At 37.8% G+C, this 16,895-nt stretch overlaps 1 protein-coding gene and 1 pseudogene across 3 annotated transcripts in view; one reads left to right on the top strand and one right to left on the bottom strand.

Moving 5' to 3' along the window:
* The window catches only part of LOC129144276 (protein eyes shut homolog), a 378,386-nt gene extending 368,447 nt beyond the window's left edge, over positions 1-9,939 (bottom strand). For 2 of the 3 annotated variants that reach the window (XM_054685963.2, XM_063813146.1), the window contains exon 1: positions 8,934-9,939. The gene's annotated coding sequence lies outside the window, so the exon portion shown is untranslated. The remainder of the gene's footprint in view (positions 1-8,933) is intronic. The other variant, XM_054685962.2, reaches the window with a different exon arrangement.
* LOC129144372 (histone H2A-beta, sperm-like) lies at positions 9,639-15,282 on the top strand (annotated as a pseudogene).
* The last annotated feature ends 1,613 nt before the right edge of the window (positions 15,283-16,895 follow it).

Raw genomic sequence — 16,895 nt, 5'->3', positions numbered from 1 at the left:
GTTAGTGAGGGATTTAGGGTCATTTCATTATGAGGTGAGATGGTCACATGGGGATGAAGTAATTCTTTAACATAACATCTGTATGCAGAAGTACAGTATACAGAGGTAAGAATTTACAATATAGTGTGTGCATCAGTAATTTCTAACAGAGCCTTAAAACAGAAACAGTCTTTCTATAACCTATGATTAGCAAGATATTAATCAGCAGTAACAGTTGCAGCAAAAGCTGGTTACAAACAATCCATAGAAGCAGGACGTGAAGCTAGACAACCAGTTAGACCAGAAATTCTCAGAAGGGAGTATGCCTTAACCCTAAACAGGCCTAGAAGACCTGTGCCAAGATGAGGGCGTTTATAGCCCTATCTTATCCATATGGACAGGCGCCCCTCATGCGTCCGTTTATAAACTCTCCACAAGGGTCGCATTCCATTCCCAGAGCTATGAACATCTGCTTTTCTGGGATAGGAATCTTGGTGATGTGAAACCTCCCTGACTGCACGTCCATTCATAGGCTCTCTGCAGGCGGAAGCACATCACGCGCTGTTGGCTCATTCTGGCAGTCCAACCTAGCATTGTCTTAACACAATCCTGCATGCAATTTTGTATTTACAATAATCAGGAGCATTTCATCTTTTATTCCGTAGCAATAGTTTCACGGGGTCTGCCTACATCAACCCATCATCCACATTAGGTATTTCTCCTAATGCTATCCCTCCTCTAGCCCCCCACCCCACAACAGGCCCCCAAGTGTGTGAGGTTCCCCTCCCTGTGTCCATGTATTCTCATTGTTCAGCTCTCACTTATGAGTGAGAACATGTGGTGTTCGGTTTTCTGTTCTTGTGTTAGTTTGCTGAGAATGATGCTTTCCAGCTTCAACCATGTCCCCAAAAAGGACATGAACTCATCCTTTTTTATGGCTGCACAGTATTCCATGGTGTATATGTGCCACATTTTTTAAATCCAGTCTATCATTGATGGGCATTTGGGTTGGTTCCAAGTCTTTGCTATTGTGAATAGTGCTACAATAAACATACATGTGCATGTGTCTTTATAGTACAATGATTTATAATCCTTTGGGTATATCCTAGTAATGTGATCACTGGGTCAAATGGTACTTCTGGTTCTAGATCCTTGAGAAATCGCCATTCTGCCTTCCACAATGGTTGAACTAATTTACACTGCCGCCAACAGTGTAAAAGTGTTCCTATTTCTCCACATTCTCTCCAGCACCTGTTGCTTCCTGACTTCTTAATGATCACCATTCTAACTGGGGTAAGATGGTACCTCATTGCGGTTTTGATTTGCCTTTAACTAATGACCAGTGATGATGAGCTTTTTTTCATACAATTGTTGGCCGCATAAATATCTTCTTTTGAGAAGTGTCTGTTCATATCCTTTGCCCACTTTTTGATAGGGTTGTTTGTTTTTTTACTGTAAATTTGTTTAAGTCCTTTGCAGATTCTGGATATTAGCCCTTTGTCAGATGGATAGATTGCAAAAATATTCTCCCATTCTGTAGGCTGCCTGTTCACTCTGATGATAGTTTCTTTTGTTGTGCAGAAAATCTTTAGTTTAATTTGATCCCATTTGTCAATTTTGGCTTTTGTTGCCATTGCTTTTAGTGTTTTAGTCATGAAGTCTTTGCCCATGCCTATGTCCTGAATGGTATTGCCTAGGTTTTCTTCTAGGGCTTTAGGGTTTTAGGTCTTACATTTAAGTTTTTAATCCATCTTGAGTTAATTTTTGTATAAAGTGTAAGGAAGGAGTCCAGTTTCAGCTTTCCACATATGGCTAGCCAATTTTCCCAACACCATTTATTAAATAGGGAATCCTTTTCCCATTTCTTGTTTTTGTCAGGTTTGCCTAAGATCAGATGGTTATAGATGTGTGGTGTTGTTTCTGAGGCCTCCGTTAAGTTCCATTGGTCTATATATCTGTTTTGGCACCAGTACAAGATACCTCACTTGTATGTTTATTGCAGCACTTCTCACAATAGGAGATATGAAATACACTTAAGAGTCCATCAATGGATTATTGGATAAAGAAAATTTGTACACATAAACACAGACCATGCAATACTACTCAGGAATAAAAAAGAATAAAATTATGTCTTTTAGGTGGAACTGGAGGCCATTATACCAAGTGACAAAGTCAGAGACAGAAAGTCAAATATTGCATATTTTCACTTGTAAGTAAGAACTAAATAATGTTAACAGTGAACATAGAGAGTGGAATAATAGGCATAGGAGACTTGGAAAGTGGGGAGGTGACGAATGAGAAATTACCAACGGGTACAAAGTACAGTATTTGGGTGATGTTTACACTGAAGGAGTGAACTTCACCACTATGCAATATAGCCATATAATAATACCACACTTGTGCTCCCTAAAACTATAAAAATAAAATTAAAAAGAAGCAGAATATGAAAAAATTGACATAATTCATAGAAAACACTAAATATTAATTTGAGGTACTTAGTTTATTAAAAGAAGATCTTTTCATACTTGTTTCCTGGTAATGAAAAAAGTGGATATACATTTTTCCTTGTGATATTATAATTGTAAAAGATGTCACTACAATGACAAATATAAATGGAAAGTATAATTTTCCAATTAATCATTTATAAGAATTGTTTTCCATAAGGAACTATAAAGGGACTAAAACATATAATTTTTTTGGTTCTAACACGACATGTAATATTTATAAACATGTAGAACTATCCAGTTCTGGAGAAAGAAAGTCATTCTTTAAAATATGTTTTCAAATTGCTACAATTTTAAAAAAAGGTGGAAAGACAATTTTCAATGCTTTGCATTATATTTTGTTTGAAAGATATACTCTAGGCTAATTTTCAACTCATAGAGAAGGTTTATATTTTACTTTTTAGAATTTTGGAAATAATAACTGCACCATTACATTGTAAGTTTTTGATCCCTTCTTTCATATGGTCTTGGCTCCTGAGATACCTAGATGCTCAGACATCTATTAAGCAAATAAATAAATAAATAAATAAATAAATAAATAAATACCATACACTTCAAGGTGAGACAAAGCTTTGTAAAATGGTCTTCATAAGTAGCACTACGCAAGAAAATAATATAAGGCATTCTATCAAATTTCCCAATAATAACAAGAAGTCAAATAGATTTCATCGCTTCCTTCCTTTCTTCCTATTTTCCTTCCTTCTCTTTCTTTTCTTCTCTCTCCAGCCTTACTTCTGTTTTATTTTTTCCCTCTTTCCTCCCTTTTTCCTCTCTCTTTTCTCCCATTTTTCTCCTTATGTATTCTACAATGAATTTATGCTGCATAATTTTACAGTTCATATAGCTTGTAACTTTGTAAAAATGAAGAAAAGATGAAGGAGAGCTCTGATAGAGACACAGCCCTCAAAAGCAAACAATCTTCTTTTTTCCTTTCTTTTTTTTTTTTTTTTTTTTTTTAAGTCTTGGGCCATAGTTACAACGAAACTGTACCAGTGGTGGTTTATAAAATGCAAGAGAAAGGAGGATGTTTGGCATTTTAGGGACACATTTGCTAGTACCATCCTGATTTTTAACATGAGGTTATAAAAAAAACCCTATTTTACAATAAAACCTGCAGAAGTCACTAGTCTGATATTTAATATTAGAGAAGTATTAAGATTTGGAAAATTATAGAATTTCAAGTATAAAGATAATGACAGAGAAAATTAGGAAAGGATAATAGGAGGAGTAAGAACTTGCTTTTATGCATCTAAGTTTAGAAAATCCATCTGAATTTTTTAAAAAAGACATGAAGTAAACGCAATGAGATATGGAAGATCCTGTGTGTCTTGTGAAATAATGGCTCATAAGACACTGAGGAAATGGTCAATAGACAAATCTAAGCACCCATCTCAGCTTGCACAGTACATTGCTGGTTTCTATGGGTTGTCCTAGACGTTTGTTTTCATTTTAATTGCTTTAGTGTTTACTACTTTTAAGAATGTCCTGGTTTTGATGCTATAGTCACCTGATGAATACAGAACCCCCACAAGGAGGATGAAGAAAGTAGATAATATCTAAGATCAATAAAAAGACTGAAACTTTTGTTCTATAACTGAACATGATTGTTTAAAAATTATGTATAATAACAAAATCAGCCAGGCGTGGTGGCACATGCCTGTCTGTAATCCCAGCTACGCTACTCAGGAGGCTGAGGCAGGAGAATTGCTTGAACCCGGGAAGCAGAGGTTGTGGTGAGCCAAGATTGTGCCATTGCACTCCAGCCTGGGCAACAAGAGCAAAACTCTATCTCAAAAAAAATAAAAAATAAAAAATATATACATGTATGTATAATAAAACATATGCACTCTGCGTAAACTAGTATGTAAATATTTTTAAATTTAGTAACTTATGGAGTTTAATCATATTGCCATTTGATTCTTCATTTTTTTTTTGTCTCTTGAAGTTGTGATGCAATTTAATATTTTTGGTGATTGTTAAAAGAAACTTCTTCAGGTATATTTTTAAAAAGACAAATATTTGCATTTAAACTAAATTACTCCTTCTTGATTATAATTTCTAAGCAGAGATCGCCCTTGTGTAATCAGTAGTATAGAAGAGGCTCAGGTAACTCAAACTATAAATATAGTTAACAGTGTACTTTCTGGGGTCAGCCTGCCTGACTTGGAATCCCAGACCCAACACTGACTGGTTATTTCACTTTCTGCAAATTGATGCACTTGTGCAAAATGATGTTAACTAGCAACGAGGTAAACCATTGGCTTGTTGTGGATTTAAAAAAAAAAAAAAAAACTTTGTAAAACCCTTAGCCATTTATATTTGCCCATAGTTTGCTCTGCTATGTTAGATTGGGAAGACAAAGGAAAAATGTTCATTTTCTTCCTTCAAAGTGTTTAATAATCTCAAGAAAAGACAGTATTGCGTAAGAAAAATTAATAATAAAATATAAAATTTGATATAATGACTAAGAGAGAAAATTCCTTAATCTCCCTGATAAAGTCATAAAAATTTTCAAAATGAAGGAGAATTTGAGGTGAGACCAGAAAGCTTAGGAAGAGTTGAAAGAGAGCAGAGGCAATAATTTGTGAAAAATATACATTTTACAAGAAAACTATATATCATTCAGTAATACTGAAATATAATATGCAAGGGCAAATTAGGTGTCCATGTACATAGAAATAAGTGTTCATTTAGTTTCTTAAATGATTAGGCACCACTGAGAAATTTTCAACAGCAAGTTATGAGTGTAATATTTTAAAAATATCAACCTCTGGGAAAAGTTAAATATAGATTGCAAAATTAGAAGAGACATGGTATTTATCACCCTTGTTTGGCAAGATCATGACAAATAATATTACAGTAGGATTAATAATATTTCCCGAAACTCTGAGAAGGTATATGGCTAGTAAAGAGCAGAATTAAAACACAATTCTGTTATTAAACTGCAGGTGTTCTGAGACATTCTACTGCATTTATTGAATTTTAATTTGATATATACCTCAGATCCAATGTAATCTTTTGATTTTTCTTCATATATCATGTGATAAAAGAGTTTTCAGTGGGAAAATAGGAGAATGGTAGAAGTCAGTGAAGGAAAAAGAGAGAGGAAGTTGGGTCACAGCCATATTAAGTTGATGCCTATTAAATATCAAGGAGTCAATCATTGTTATTTTTTTTTTTACTTTGCCTACCTTAGCAATGTTATATCTATATGTAACTATTTCTACAATAACATTTTATAAATACATGCACATACAGGTAATATGGCTCTGTCAAAAAGTTGATTTTTTTGTTGACTTTTATAGAAAACTATCTTTATAGTCAAGTATGAAGCTATATAAACATAGTTATATAATTACAAAGTAGCAATTTGGCTATTCTATATCCTGTGAATATTCAAACACATACAGAAACACACATGGTTCTGTATTTATAGTGTTAAGAAATGAGAAGTTAACTGCAACTTGAGCATTTTACTCAAATTTGGTCTAAAATAATTATTCTAAAGCTGTATGAAATCCCAGAATTCAGCTGGGATTAGAGGGAATGATCTAGCTTGTTTTGACAGGAGAATATATAAAAGGTAATATAATAGGTCTCTTTCCTACTCAGCAATCCTATAAAACAAAACAAAAGTTCCTCTGCCTGCAGTAGTGTATACTGAGATGAAAGTCAAAGATTCTGTTGTATTCTTCAAAACGACTGATCTTGGTTCCTGAGCCAGTATGCCTGTTCTGATTAAACATTTTCTGGCAAATTCTCAGAGATATATTTAAAAATGTCATACTCCTGGTTAAAAAAAATCTGTATTATTTATCTAAACATCTTTATTTACTTTACCATATTTGGTTTAAAATGTAAACTGATTCTAAAATACAATTCGTTGTTTTCAAATTATATTACCTAAATATGCTATAAGAATATTAGACAACTTTTGAAGTTAGTAACTTCGAGCTGATTTTAATCGTTTATTTTGAGAGTAAACTATTTGTACATTTATTCATTTTGTGTGGTTGTTCTTAACGGTAGTCTTGATTTTCTTAGTTGCTATCATTATTACAAACCTCTTTCTCTGTTTTTGATAAGCTAGATTATTAAATGAAGGAAAATTAATGGAAAATATAGGGGGAGCTAAGAGATGGAAACCTCTCAAAATTCTCAATTATATAACAATACATAAAAGTATCGCATAAATTATCTCACTGGTAAGGTAAGGCGGTACTTGAGTCTTGCACATCCTAAAAATGAAATGCTATTTTAATAATGATAAATAATTCAAAGATCACTTAAGCCATTGTAAATAAAATATTAAACTTTGAAATGTATTTTATGCACTGCTTAAATAAATTGACAAAAATATTTCTAAAGAAAATTTAAAAATCATCCAGAGTACTTAGAATGTAGAATTCTTAATCTATATTGTTTCTTCTGCTAAAGGTAAGAGCTATCGAATACCATATGTCTTCACTTTTAAAATACACCATATTGAATTCTGTAAGCTTAGTCTGGTTTTTGTCAGGATACCAAAGGCATGAAAAGATTCAATAGTTAAAAAATTCAAACTGCAGCCAGATTACATATATTCTGAGGCATGTATATCTCACATATATGTTTTTGTGTGTTTGTGTGTGTGTATATACATATACATATAATGATAATTCACTTTGAATAAAAAGGTATGTTTTGTCTCTTAGTTTTAAAATTATTATAATTAACAGTCTAATAATTAAAATGATATAGATTAAAAAGTCAATTCTCAGTGTATATCATGACGAATAGCTACTTCATCATGTATACTTTAGACATTTTAAAACTATTCTTCACAAGCTAATGTGAAATTCATGTTAAGTGCATATTCACATCAAAGTCACTTTTACATTAAGTGTTTACTGCAGGCATGCTTTCCACATGACCATCAAGGCTTGAGTGACCATTTGAGGTTTCATCTTGCATTCTATTTGTGCAGGTAGTCTTCCAGTAGATCTTACATTGATCGTCTGTCAATTTGATTTTCTAATCTTATCAGACTTATTGTAAACAAAATAACAAAATGTTTGCAGGCCCACAGAGAAAACACAACAGCTCTGCATTTTATTTCTGACAGAAGCATTCTTTTCAATCAAGCTTAAAAATAGAAGAAAATAACAGTATTTTTTCACTTTATGAATTCTTACCAAACGATTGGGTCCGAGGCATTTAGAATTTAAAAACAACTAATCTAAATATAGAAAGAGCCTCGCTTGTGAAGTTTTAAAATTAGACGATGGAACCAATAACGAGCATATGTTAATGAAGACATGAAATCATCAGGGCATTACATCTATCTTAGTCACAGCCTGTCAGTATGCCCATTGCCTAATAAATTGTATCCATAGTCACAGTTTATAAGACACAAGAAGACATTTTCAGAAAATACAAATGAAGACAATATGTGACATTTCAAAAGCCTCGCCTCGCCTCGCCTCGCCTCGCCTCGCCTCGCCTCGCCTCGCCTCGCCTCGCCTCGCCTCGCCTCGCCTCGCCTCGCCTCGCCTCGCCTCGCCTCGCCTCGCCTCGCCTCGCCTCGCCTCGCCTCGCCTCGCCTCGCCTCGCCTCGCCTCGCCTCGCCTCGCCTCGCCTCGCCTCGCCTCGCCTCGCCTCGCCTCGCCTCGCCTCGCCTCGCCTCGCCTCGCCTCGCCTCGCCTCGCCTCGCCTCGCCTCGCCTCGCCTCGCCTCGCCTCGCCTCGCCTCGCCTCGCCTCGCCTCGCCTCGCCTCGCCTCGCCTCGCCTCGCCTCGCCTCGCCTCGCCTCGCCTCGCCTCGCCTCGCCTCGCCTCGCCTCGCCTCGCCTCGCCTCGCCTCGCCTCGCCTCGCCTCGCCTCGCCTCGCCTCGCCTCGCCTCGCCTCGCCTCGCCTCGCCTCGCCTCGCCTCGCCTCGCCTCGCCTCGCCTCGCCTCGCCTCGCCTCGCCTCGCCTCGCCTCGCCTCGCCTCGCCTCGCCTCGCCTCGCCTCGCCTCGCCTGATGGTCGAGTGCTTCTCATAATGCGCCAGGCGGGAAGCCTCACAGGCAATGCGCTCAAAAATATCACTAACAAAAGAATTCATGAGGCCGGGCGCGGTGGATCACGCCTGTAATCCCAGCACTTTGGGAGGCCGAGGCGGGCGGATCACGAGGTCAGGAGATCGAGACCATCTTGGCTAACACGGTGAAACCCCGTCTCTACTAAAAATACAAAAAATTAGCCGGGCGACGTGGCGGGCGTCTGTAGTCCCAGCTATTCGGGAGGCTGAGGCAGGAGAATGGCGTAAACCCCGGGGGGCGGAGCCTGCAGTGAGCCGAGATCGCGCCACTGCACTCCAGCCTGGGCGACAGAGCGAGACTCCGTCTCAAAAAAAAAAAAAAAAAAAAAGAATTCATGATACTCATGGCCTTGGAAGAGATTCCAGTGTCCGCGTGGACCTGCTTCAGCACCTTGTAGATGTAATTAGAATAGCTCTCTTTGCGGCATCTCTTGTGCGTTTTGTCCTCCTTCGAGTTTTAGCGACTGCCTTCTTAAAGCCCTTTTAGGAAATGGTAGTGCCCTTTGAAGCAAGCTCCAGCATGTTTATCTTCCAAGTTCACGGGGAGATCACTAACTGATGTTTGACTGGAGTGAAGGGTGATATTTACAGGCATGGCCCTCAACCTACATCATTTGCATCCAACATCTGTTTGGATAATAGGCACAGTATGTAAATAAGGCAATAGCAGTATGGTTCTGTGATTGGATAGATGGCTATCAGCCAATCAATCAGATAATCCACAATCTGCTCTCAGACTAGAAATACGCTGAGTACCCGTTTTAACGGGTGTCTTTTTCCGTTATAACTTTTAGTTTTGGGCTATGGCTTAGACTAGGGAAGCTCGGGGGAAGGGTACGCGCTATTCATTCAGAGAGGTTCTGCAGTTCCCCGTGGGCGGTGTCAACCGGCTGCTCAGCAAGGGCAACGATGCCGAGAGGGTCGGCGGCTGCACCCTAGCGTACCTGCCGGCGGTTCTGGAGTACCTGGCCTCCGACATCCTGGAGTTGGCGGGCAACGCCGTCGGAACAAGAAGAAGCCTAGCGAAGCCTAGCCTAGCCCAGCCTAGCCTAGCCTAGCCTAGCCTAGCCCAGCTGATGGTCGAGCGCTTGTCATAATGCGCCAGGCGGGAAGCCTCACAGGCAATGCGCTCAAAAATATCACTAACAAAAGAATTCATGATACTCATGGCCTTGGAAGAGATTCCAGTGTCCGCGTGGACCTGCTTCAGCACCTTCTAGATGTAAATAGAATAGCTCTCTTTGCGGCATCTCTTGTGCTTTTTGTCCTCCTTCGAGTTTTAGCGACTGCCTTCTTAAAGCCCTTTTTGGAAATGGTAGTGCCCTTTGAAGCAAGCTCCAGCATGTTTATCTTCCAAGTTCACGGGGAGATCACTAACTGATGTTTGACTGGAGTGAAGGGTGATATTTACAGGCATGGCCCTCAACCTACGTCATTTGCATCCAACATCTGATTGGATAATAGGTAGAGTACGTAAATAAGGCAATAGCAGTAAGGTTCTCCGATTGGATAGATGGCTATCAGCCAATCAATCAGATAATCCACAATCTGCTCTCAGACTAGAAATACGCTGAGTACCCGTTTTAACGGATGTCTTTTTCCGTTATAACTTTTAGTTTTGGGCTATGGCTTAGACTAGGGAAGCTCGGGGGAAGGGTACGCGCTATTCATTCAGAGAGGTTCTGCAGTTCCCCGTGGGCGGTGTCAACCGGCTGCTCAGCAAGGGCAACGATGCCGAGAGGGTCGGGGGCTGCACACTAGCGTACCTGCCGGCGGTTCTGGAGTACCTGGCCTCCGACACCCTGGAGTTGGCGGGCAACGCCGTCGGAACAAGAAGAAGACCCGCATCATCCCGCGCCACCTGCAGCTGGCCATCCGCAACGACAAGGAGCTCGACAAGCTGCTGGCCCGAGTGACAATGGCTTAGGGTGACGTTTTGCCCAACATCCAAGCTGTGCTGCTGTCCCAAAGGATTGGGAGCCACTACCACAAAGTCCAGTATGAATAACCACGCAAGTTGTAAAAGCCAGCGAAGTGACTTGAATGTCTAATGTGTAGAAGAAACAAAACCAAAAACCAAAACCCCAAAGCTGAAATCAAAGGCCCTTTTCAGAGCCACTCAATTTCTGAGAAAGAGCTAGTTTACAATAGATTTACACAATGCTGTTTCGTCAATAAGACTACAGCTTTCGTAAACAGGACTCAGAACAGTTCTGGTTATTGGGGTATCCGAAGCAGTTTCCTTTAACACTCGGTAGTATTGACAGCAGAACTTGATGTTTCTGGGTGGAACTGTTTCAGCACCTACTTCAGGTAGGCAGAGCAGTGATTATAGCAGGCTCCTGGAAGGGAAAATGCCATTCTTCTTGGGAAAATGAACAAACAAATTAGGACGTTATTGTGACAACCTATGTAATTCCTGAGAAAAATAATGTGAAGATGGGGAATCATATTTTGGGGGTTGCATTTTAGTTAGAGTGTCGAATTAGACTAAATGATTAGAAGCAAAGGAAGATTTGTAAACTTGCAGCTTTCAGCACAACTCTTGTTGGGAGAGCATGACTGTATGGACATCAGTCAAGGAATGGGCATATCTAAACATACTCCTAGGGCGCATGTTTTCTTCTGCCAAAGAATTACCTTCCGAGAATTCTAGGATGGTTATATGTCTAGAAGACCGTAGCCATGCTATGTTAATAAACCAAAAGATAAAAGGTACATACAGATATGTGATACCTTACTTATGTGAAGTGCTTAATACACTATAATAAAGTTTATAATGTTTATAAGGTTTATAACATACACACTAAGATACAAACCTATAATTAGCCTTTGGTTTGAGATATAATGGACACGCTGAGATATAAATATGTTCATACTTATAAATACTCGTATTTATAAGTATAAAGATACTAATATTTTAGTATGTGGGTTATATCTCAAACCAAAGCCTAATACTGTGTGTGTGTGTGTGTGTGTGTGTGTGTGTGTGTGTTTGTGTGTGTGTGTGTGTGTGTGTGTATGACAGAGTATTGCTCTGTCGCCCAGGCTGGAGTGCAGTGGTACAATCTCACTGCAACCTCCACCCTCCTGGGTTCCAGTGATTCTCCTGCCTCAGCCTCCCGAGTAGCTGGGATTACATGCACGTGCCACTATACCCGGCTAGTTTTTTGTATTTTTAGTAGAGACGGGGTTTCACCACGATGGTTAGGTTGATCTCAAACTCCTGACCTCAGGTGATCCGCCCACCTGAGCCTCCCAAAGTGCTGGGATTACAAGGGTGAGCCACTGCGCACGGCCAAAAGTTATTTTCTTCACAATCCTTGTGTCCATAAAATTATTACCCTAAACCTATAGAATTAAATAAATATAAGAGCTATTTGTTGAAAACAATTATTAAACCTCCTGGGAACTTAATTTAGATAGAGATATTTAGGAATTGTTTTAAGGTTACAAGGACATAGTTTAAAAAAACCTATGTTAACATATTTGAAAATATTGAAGAAATGTAAGAGTTTCTGAAAAAATAGAAATTGCTTAAATTAAACCTAGAAAGCAGTGAGGATTAAGACGAATGGGGAAAAAAATGAGGTTACCAATGAGCTAACATCCTCAAATATCAGGCTTCTTCTTAGACATTTAAGAAAAGGATAAATCTATAGCTAACGAAATGGTTTCCAATTATTAAAAAAATCCCAAAAGTGAATGAAGAAGGCATGCTACTAAGTGCAGCACATTCTCAGTTATAAGTAAATATACACAAATCTTCCATTAAATATGAGCAATCAACTCTGGTAGCCAATTAAAAAGTTAACAGTGATAAACCAGGATCCATCTACGAGTGTAAGGATGTTTGAATGCTGAGTAAAATGCAAACCTGTTTGCTAAAGGAAAAATAAATCTTAAACTCAGTAGATGCTTAAAAGGCATTTGTTAATATGTTTAGATGGATAATCTTTGTTTCTTAGTGGAATACTGGTAGTTGTTGTTAGAGGACTTTTAAAATCACTGTTATTTAATAATGTTCTTGATGATTAGACAAATCTTTAAAAAGGGTATTAAAAAGATTCTCCTATACTAGTAGAAGGAAAATAAAATCAGATTTAAGTAACAACTGCAGGGCAATGCCCCACAATTAACTGGGAAATAATTATTGGAAATCAACAGTTCTCCTCGGAGCCACACACCCTTTCAGAAAAGGAGCTGTGATCAAGTTTCAAAAAATATCATTTCAGTAACTCGCTTATGTTCAATGTAGTAATTGCAGCTGCTTCAAAATGATGGCATTAATCTATCATCCTTAGTTCATGCAGATTGTATTATATGACAAGGGATTTTAATAGGTAAAACAGAACATTTTTGGTGAGTGTTGGCTATTTTTCATTTATAAATTCAGAAAGCCATAGTAAACATTTGCTAAAGGAAATGACAATATTCTACTGTAATTATACTGTGGAAAATAGGGAATGTAGCGGGATTAAAGACAAATGAAATGGAGAATGAGCAAGGACACATAATACTTGGTGTTAAAGCCCAGAAGGGACATAAGTACATCTGATTACCCTCTAAAGTGGGTGAATGAGGAGCAGAGAGATTAAGTGAGCAATCATGCTCTAGTGCAGTCTGTTCTGCAAAAGACCAAACAAGGGAACAGTCTTACTGCTGTAACACATCACAAACTCCTAATCTGGAAACATCAACATTGACTGAATTCAAGTACCCAAACCATACAGTAGAGCTAAAAGTTTTTTCACTTTTTTTTTTTTTTAACTACAACAAACATTTAAGAAATACCTTTTATTCCATGACCAAAGTCACAGTTAGGGAAACATGTACACACCAAGAGCTAAAACAAAAGTTTTCAAAAACAATATGCTATGGTGGAAGCATTCTGACATTACTTTCTAAATTATTGTGTTGTGTTCTATTGTTTTATTGTATGTTCTATTTCACAAGTGGTTCATGACTTGCTCTTCAGAACAAGATTGGGATGATGAAAATGGTCAATCAGGGCACTCCACTCTGCACTCAGGTTTAATCAATAAAGGAACTGCACTCACTGGGGTACCATGATTGGTTCAAAGGTTGGGCATGCCACCCAAGCTGAGCCAGTAAGAATCTTTTCTGATATTTTCAGACCTGGAGATTGAAGAGACATATTTATAGGGTTGCAGGACAAATAAAAAATTTTAGAAAATTAATCCAGAGCTGCCAGTGGCTGAATCTCTTGCTCTTGGAGCACTTAAAAAAATAAAGGTGACATCAGAAATAAAAACTTCTGTGGCTGTTGAAAGAGAAGGTGGTGGGGGTGGGGTGGTAGGGGGAATGTCTGTGTATCTCAGATTCCACTCTCTGAGGACTTCAGTCCCAGCAGCTTTTCTTTCTAGTCTACGGTTACCCTAGAAGAGAACTGTTAATGGGCCCCACCCTTTCCTCCTTAATTTATCTCAATAATGAGTTTCTTTTGTAAGAACATCTGTCTGACAAATTTAAGCAAAATTTTCGGCTTGACACAATAAAAACCCCTCCCCAAAATCATAGTCAATTAAATGTGTTTGGTCTTTAACCATGGCCCCGTATCTCAGTACTCATTTCGGTGAGATTAAATGGCTTTGTTCTTAATCCGGGTGTGCCAGAAGGGATAAGAATAAGGAAGAAGCATGAAATTAAGCTAAAAGATGGAATTTTTCTCTTTCCTTTAATACTGTAAAGCAATTAGAAGACAAATTTAGAGCCAAACAAGGGGTATGGCTGGTGCTTTGAGAAGATTTTTGGATCCTCAGAACATTTTGACTCCCTTCCATGGGGTCATTAACCCATTCCTTCCTTCTACTGTTAAGAACCCATATCAGACCAGTGGGATGGGCAGGTCTGACTCTCAGTGTCTTCTGTCACACCAAGATTCTTTTAAAATCCTGAAATTTATCAGAACTGGACCATATTTAACTAAATTGTTCTCAAGGTCTTTCTACACAGTAAAAATAAAATTAACACCCTATTATCTTTTCCATTAAATTGTACAAAATTACATGGTCCAACTGAACTCATTATAAAATCACATTTGCAAAAATTGTAACAGTGAGAAAATTATGACAGTGAAAGAGATCTGACCTAACCAACTTCATCTTGCTAGATCTTGTTAGATCTTACCTAACCAACCTCCAAACCGCCCTTGGTTATTTCTGGGCATGGGCCAAGCTAACTTTGGGAGAAATTTAGTTTCTAGTTTAAGTTATAATAGCCCTTCTCAATAAATTAAACCACCTTTGTAAAACTAATGAAAGCCTACCAGGTTAGGAGGATGAGAGGGTCTTAATTTGTAGTTGAAACATTATTCCATTACCAGCCATTATTCTATAGGTGACAAGATTTGCAACTTCTCCAATTACTCTTGTAAATAATGTCATTAGTGTAGAATCTAAGATTGGATTTTTGGATGTCTTTTCAGGCTTTTGCATTTCTGATGACTGGATGGCCCCACTGGATCCATGACTCTTGACTCAACTGGTCCTATGGCCACTACTCAGAAGTGGACTCAGCTTCAGGAAGGCCATTTTCCCTATCCCTATGATTGCTTTCTCAATCAATCAGCAGCACCCATTCCCTAGCCCCCTGCTTGCCAAACTATCTTTGAAAAACCCTAGCCTCCAAATTTTCGGGGAGGTTAGTTTGAGTAGTAATAAAACTCTAGTCTCCCTTCTAGCCTGTTTTACATGTATTAAACTGTTTCTCTATTGCAATTTCCTTATATTGATAAATTGGCTTTATCTGGGCAGCAGGCAAAAGAAACCCATTGGGTGGTTACAACTGCTATTACAACCAGTAATATATGACCATCATATGGCACCCAAATAACATGATTTTGGAAATAAAAGTTACTGCCTTCCAATGAAATAACAATGTTACTAGATCACTGACAGTTTCCCCCTTTCAAAATATAATAACAAAATTAGGAATTCCTTCAAAAGAGTCTTCTCTACGATTGTTATGACAGAGAAATATAAGTCCTACATTATATAAAGTGTTTTATTCTTAACATGTTTCTTCTGATTCCCCTTAATCCTAGACATTCAGATTCTACCTGGATTCTAGATTGGTATCTAAGATCAGGAGCAAGGCGAAATGTTCACTCACAATTAAATTCAACTGTATACTGGAAGTCCTTGCTAGTACAACAGGGCAAGAAAAAGAAATTAAGGGCATATGGATTTGGGAGAAAATAAAACTCCCTATATTCACAGATGATATGATTGTTTATGTGAAAAATCACACTAAATCTTAAAAGTACAAGTAAAAGGAACTAGAACATCTAAAACTATTTTGAAAAAGAATAAAGTGGTAGGGATAACTGTAACCAAATTCAGGACTTATTATATAATATAGTCATCAACACTGTGTAGTAATGGCAGAATAGATCAATGGAACAGAAGAGAGAACACACAGATAGTCCTACACAAGTATGACCAACTGAGTTTTGACAAAGATTAAAAAACAATTTAATGAAGGAAGGATAGTGTTTTCAATAGCTGATGCTAGAGCAATAGGCAAAAATATGTATGTTGACTTAAACCTTACACCTTGCCTAAAATTAACTCATATAGATCATATATTTAAATATGAAAAATGTAAAACTATAAACCTTTTAGAAAAAATACGTAGGAGAAAAGTCTTTTGAGTCTAGATGTATGCAAAAAGTTTTTAGACATGAAATCAAAACAATCCAGAAAAGAAAAAAAAAGCAAAAGCTTTTGTTCTGTGAAAGTCTCTGTGAAGAAAAAAACGACAGGCTGCAGACTTACAGAATATATTTGCAAACCATATATATGGTAAAATACTTGATCTATGTTAATATAAAGAATTCTCAAATCTCAACAATAAAAAACCAAACTATCCCAGTAAAAAATGAACAATATTCATGAAGAAACATTTCACTGCCAAGGACACACAAAGGGCAAAAAAGCACATGAGGAGATGTTTAACATTAATGCTCATTAGGAAAGTGTAAATTAAGACTAGGATGAGGTATCACTACACACTTACTGGGCAACTAAAATAAAAAAATTGACAACATCAAATGATGGCATGAATATGGGAAAACTTGATCTCCCATACATTGCTGGTAAAACTATAAAATGGTACAGATCACCTTGGGAAACATTTTGCAGTTTCTGTAAAATCAAAACATATACTTACAACATGATCTAGTACCCCCGCTATGGAACATTCATCCCAGAGAAATGAAAATGTATGTGTTTTAGTCAGTTTGGGCTGTTACAACAAAAATACTATAGACCAAGTAGCTTAAACAAACAAGCAAAAATATTTCTCGCAGTTCTGAAATCTGGGAAGTCTA

The sequence above is a fragment of the Pan troglodytes genome, chromosome 5 (genome assembly GCF_028858775.2).
Source record: "Pan troglodytes isolate AG18354 chromosome 5, NHGRI_mPanTro3-v2.0_pri, whole genome shotgun sequence".
In the NCBI taxonomy this organism is placed as follows: Eukaryota; Metazoa; Chordata; class Mammalia; order Primates; family Hominidae; genus Pan; species Pan troglodytes.
Note: the sequence above shows the minus strand (reverse complement) of the source record. Positions and strands in the feature narration are given on the sequence as shown.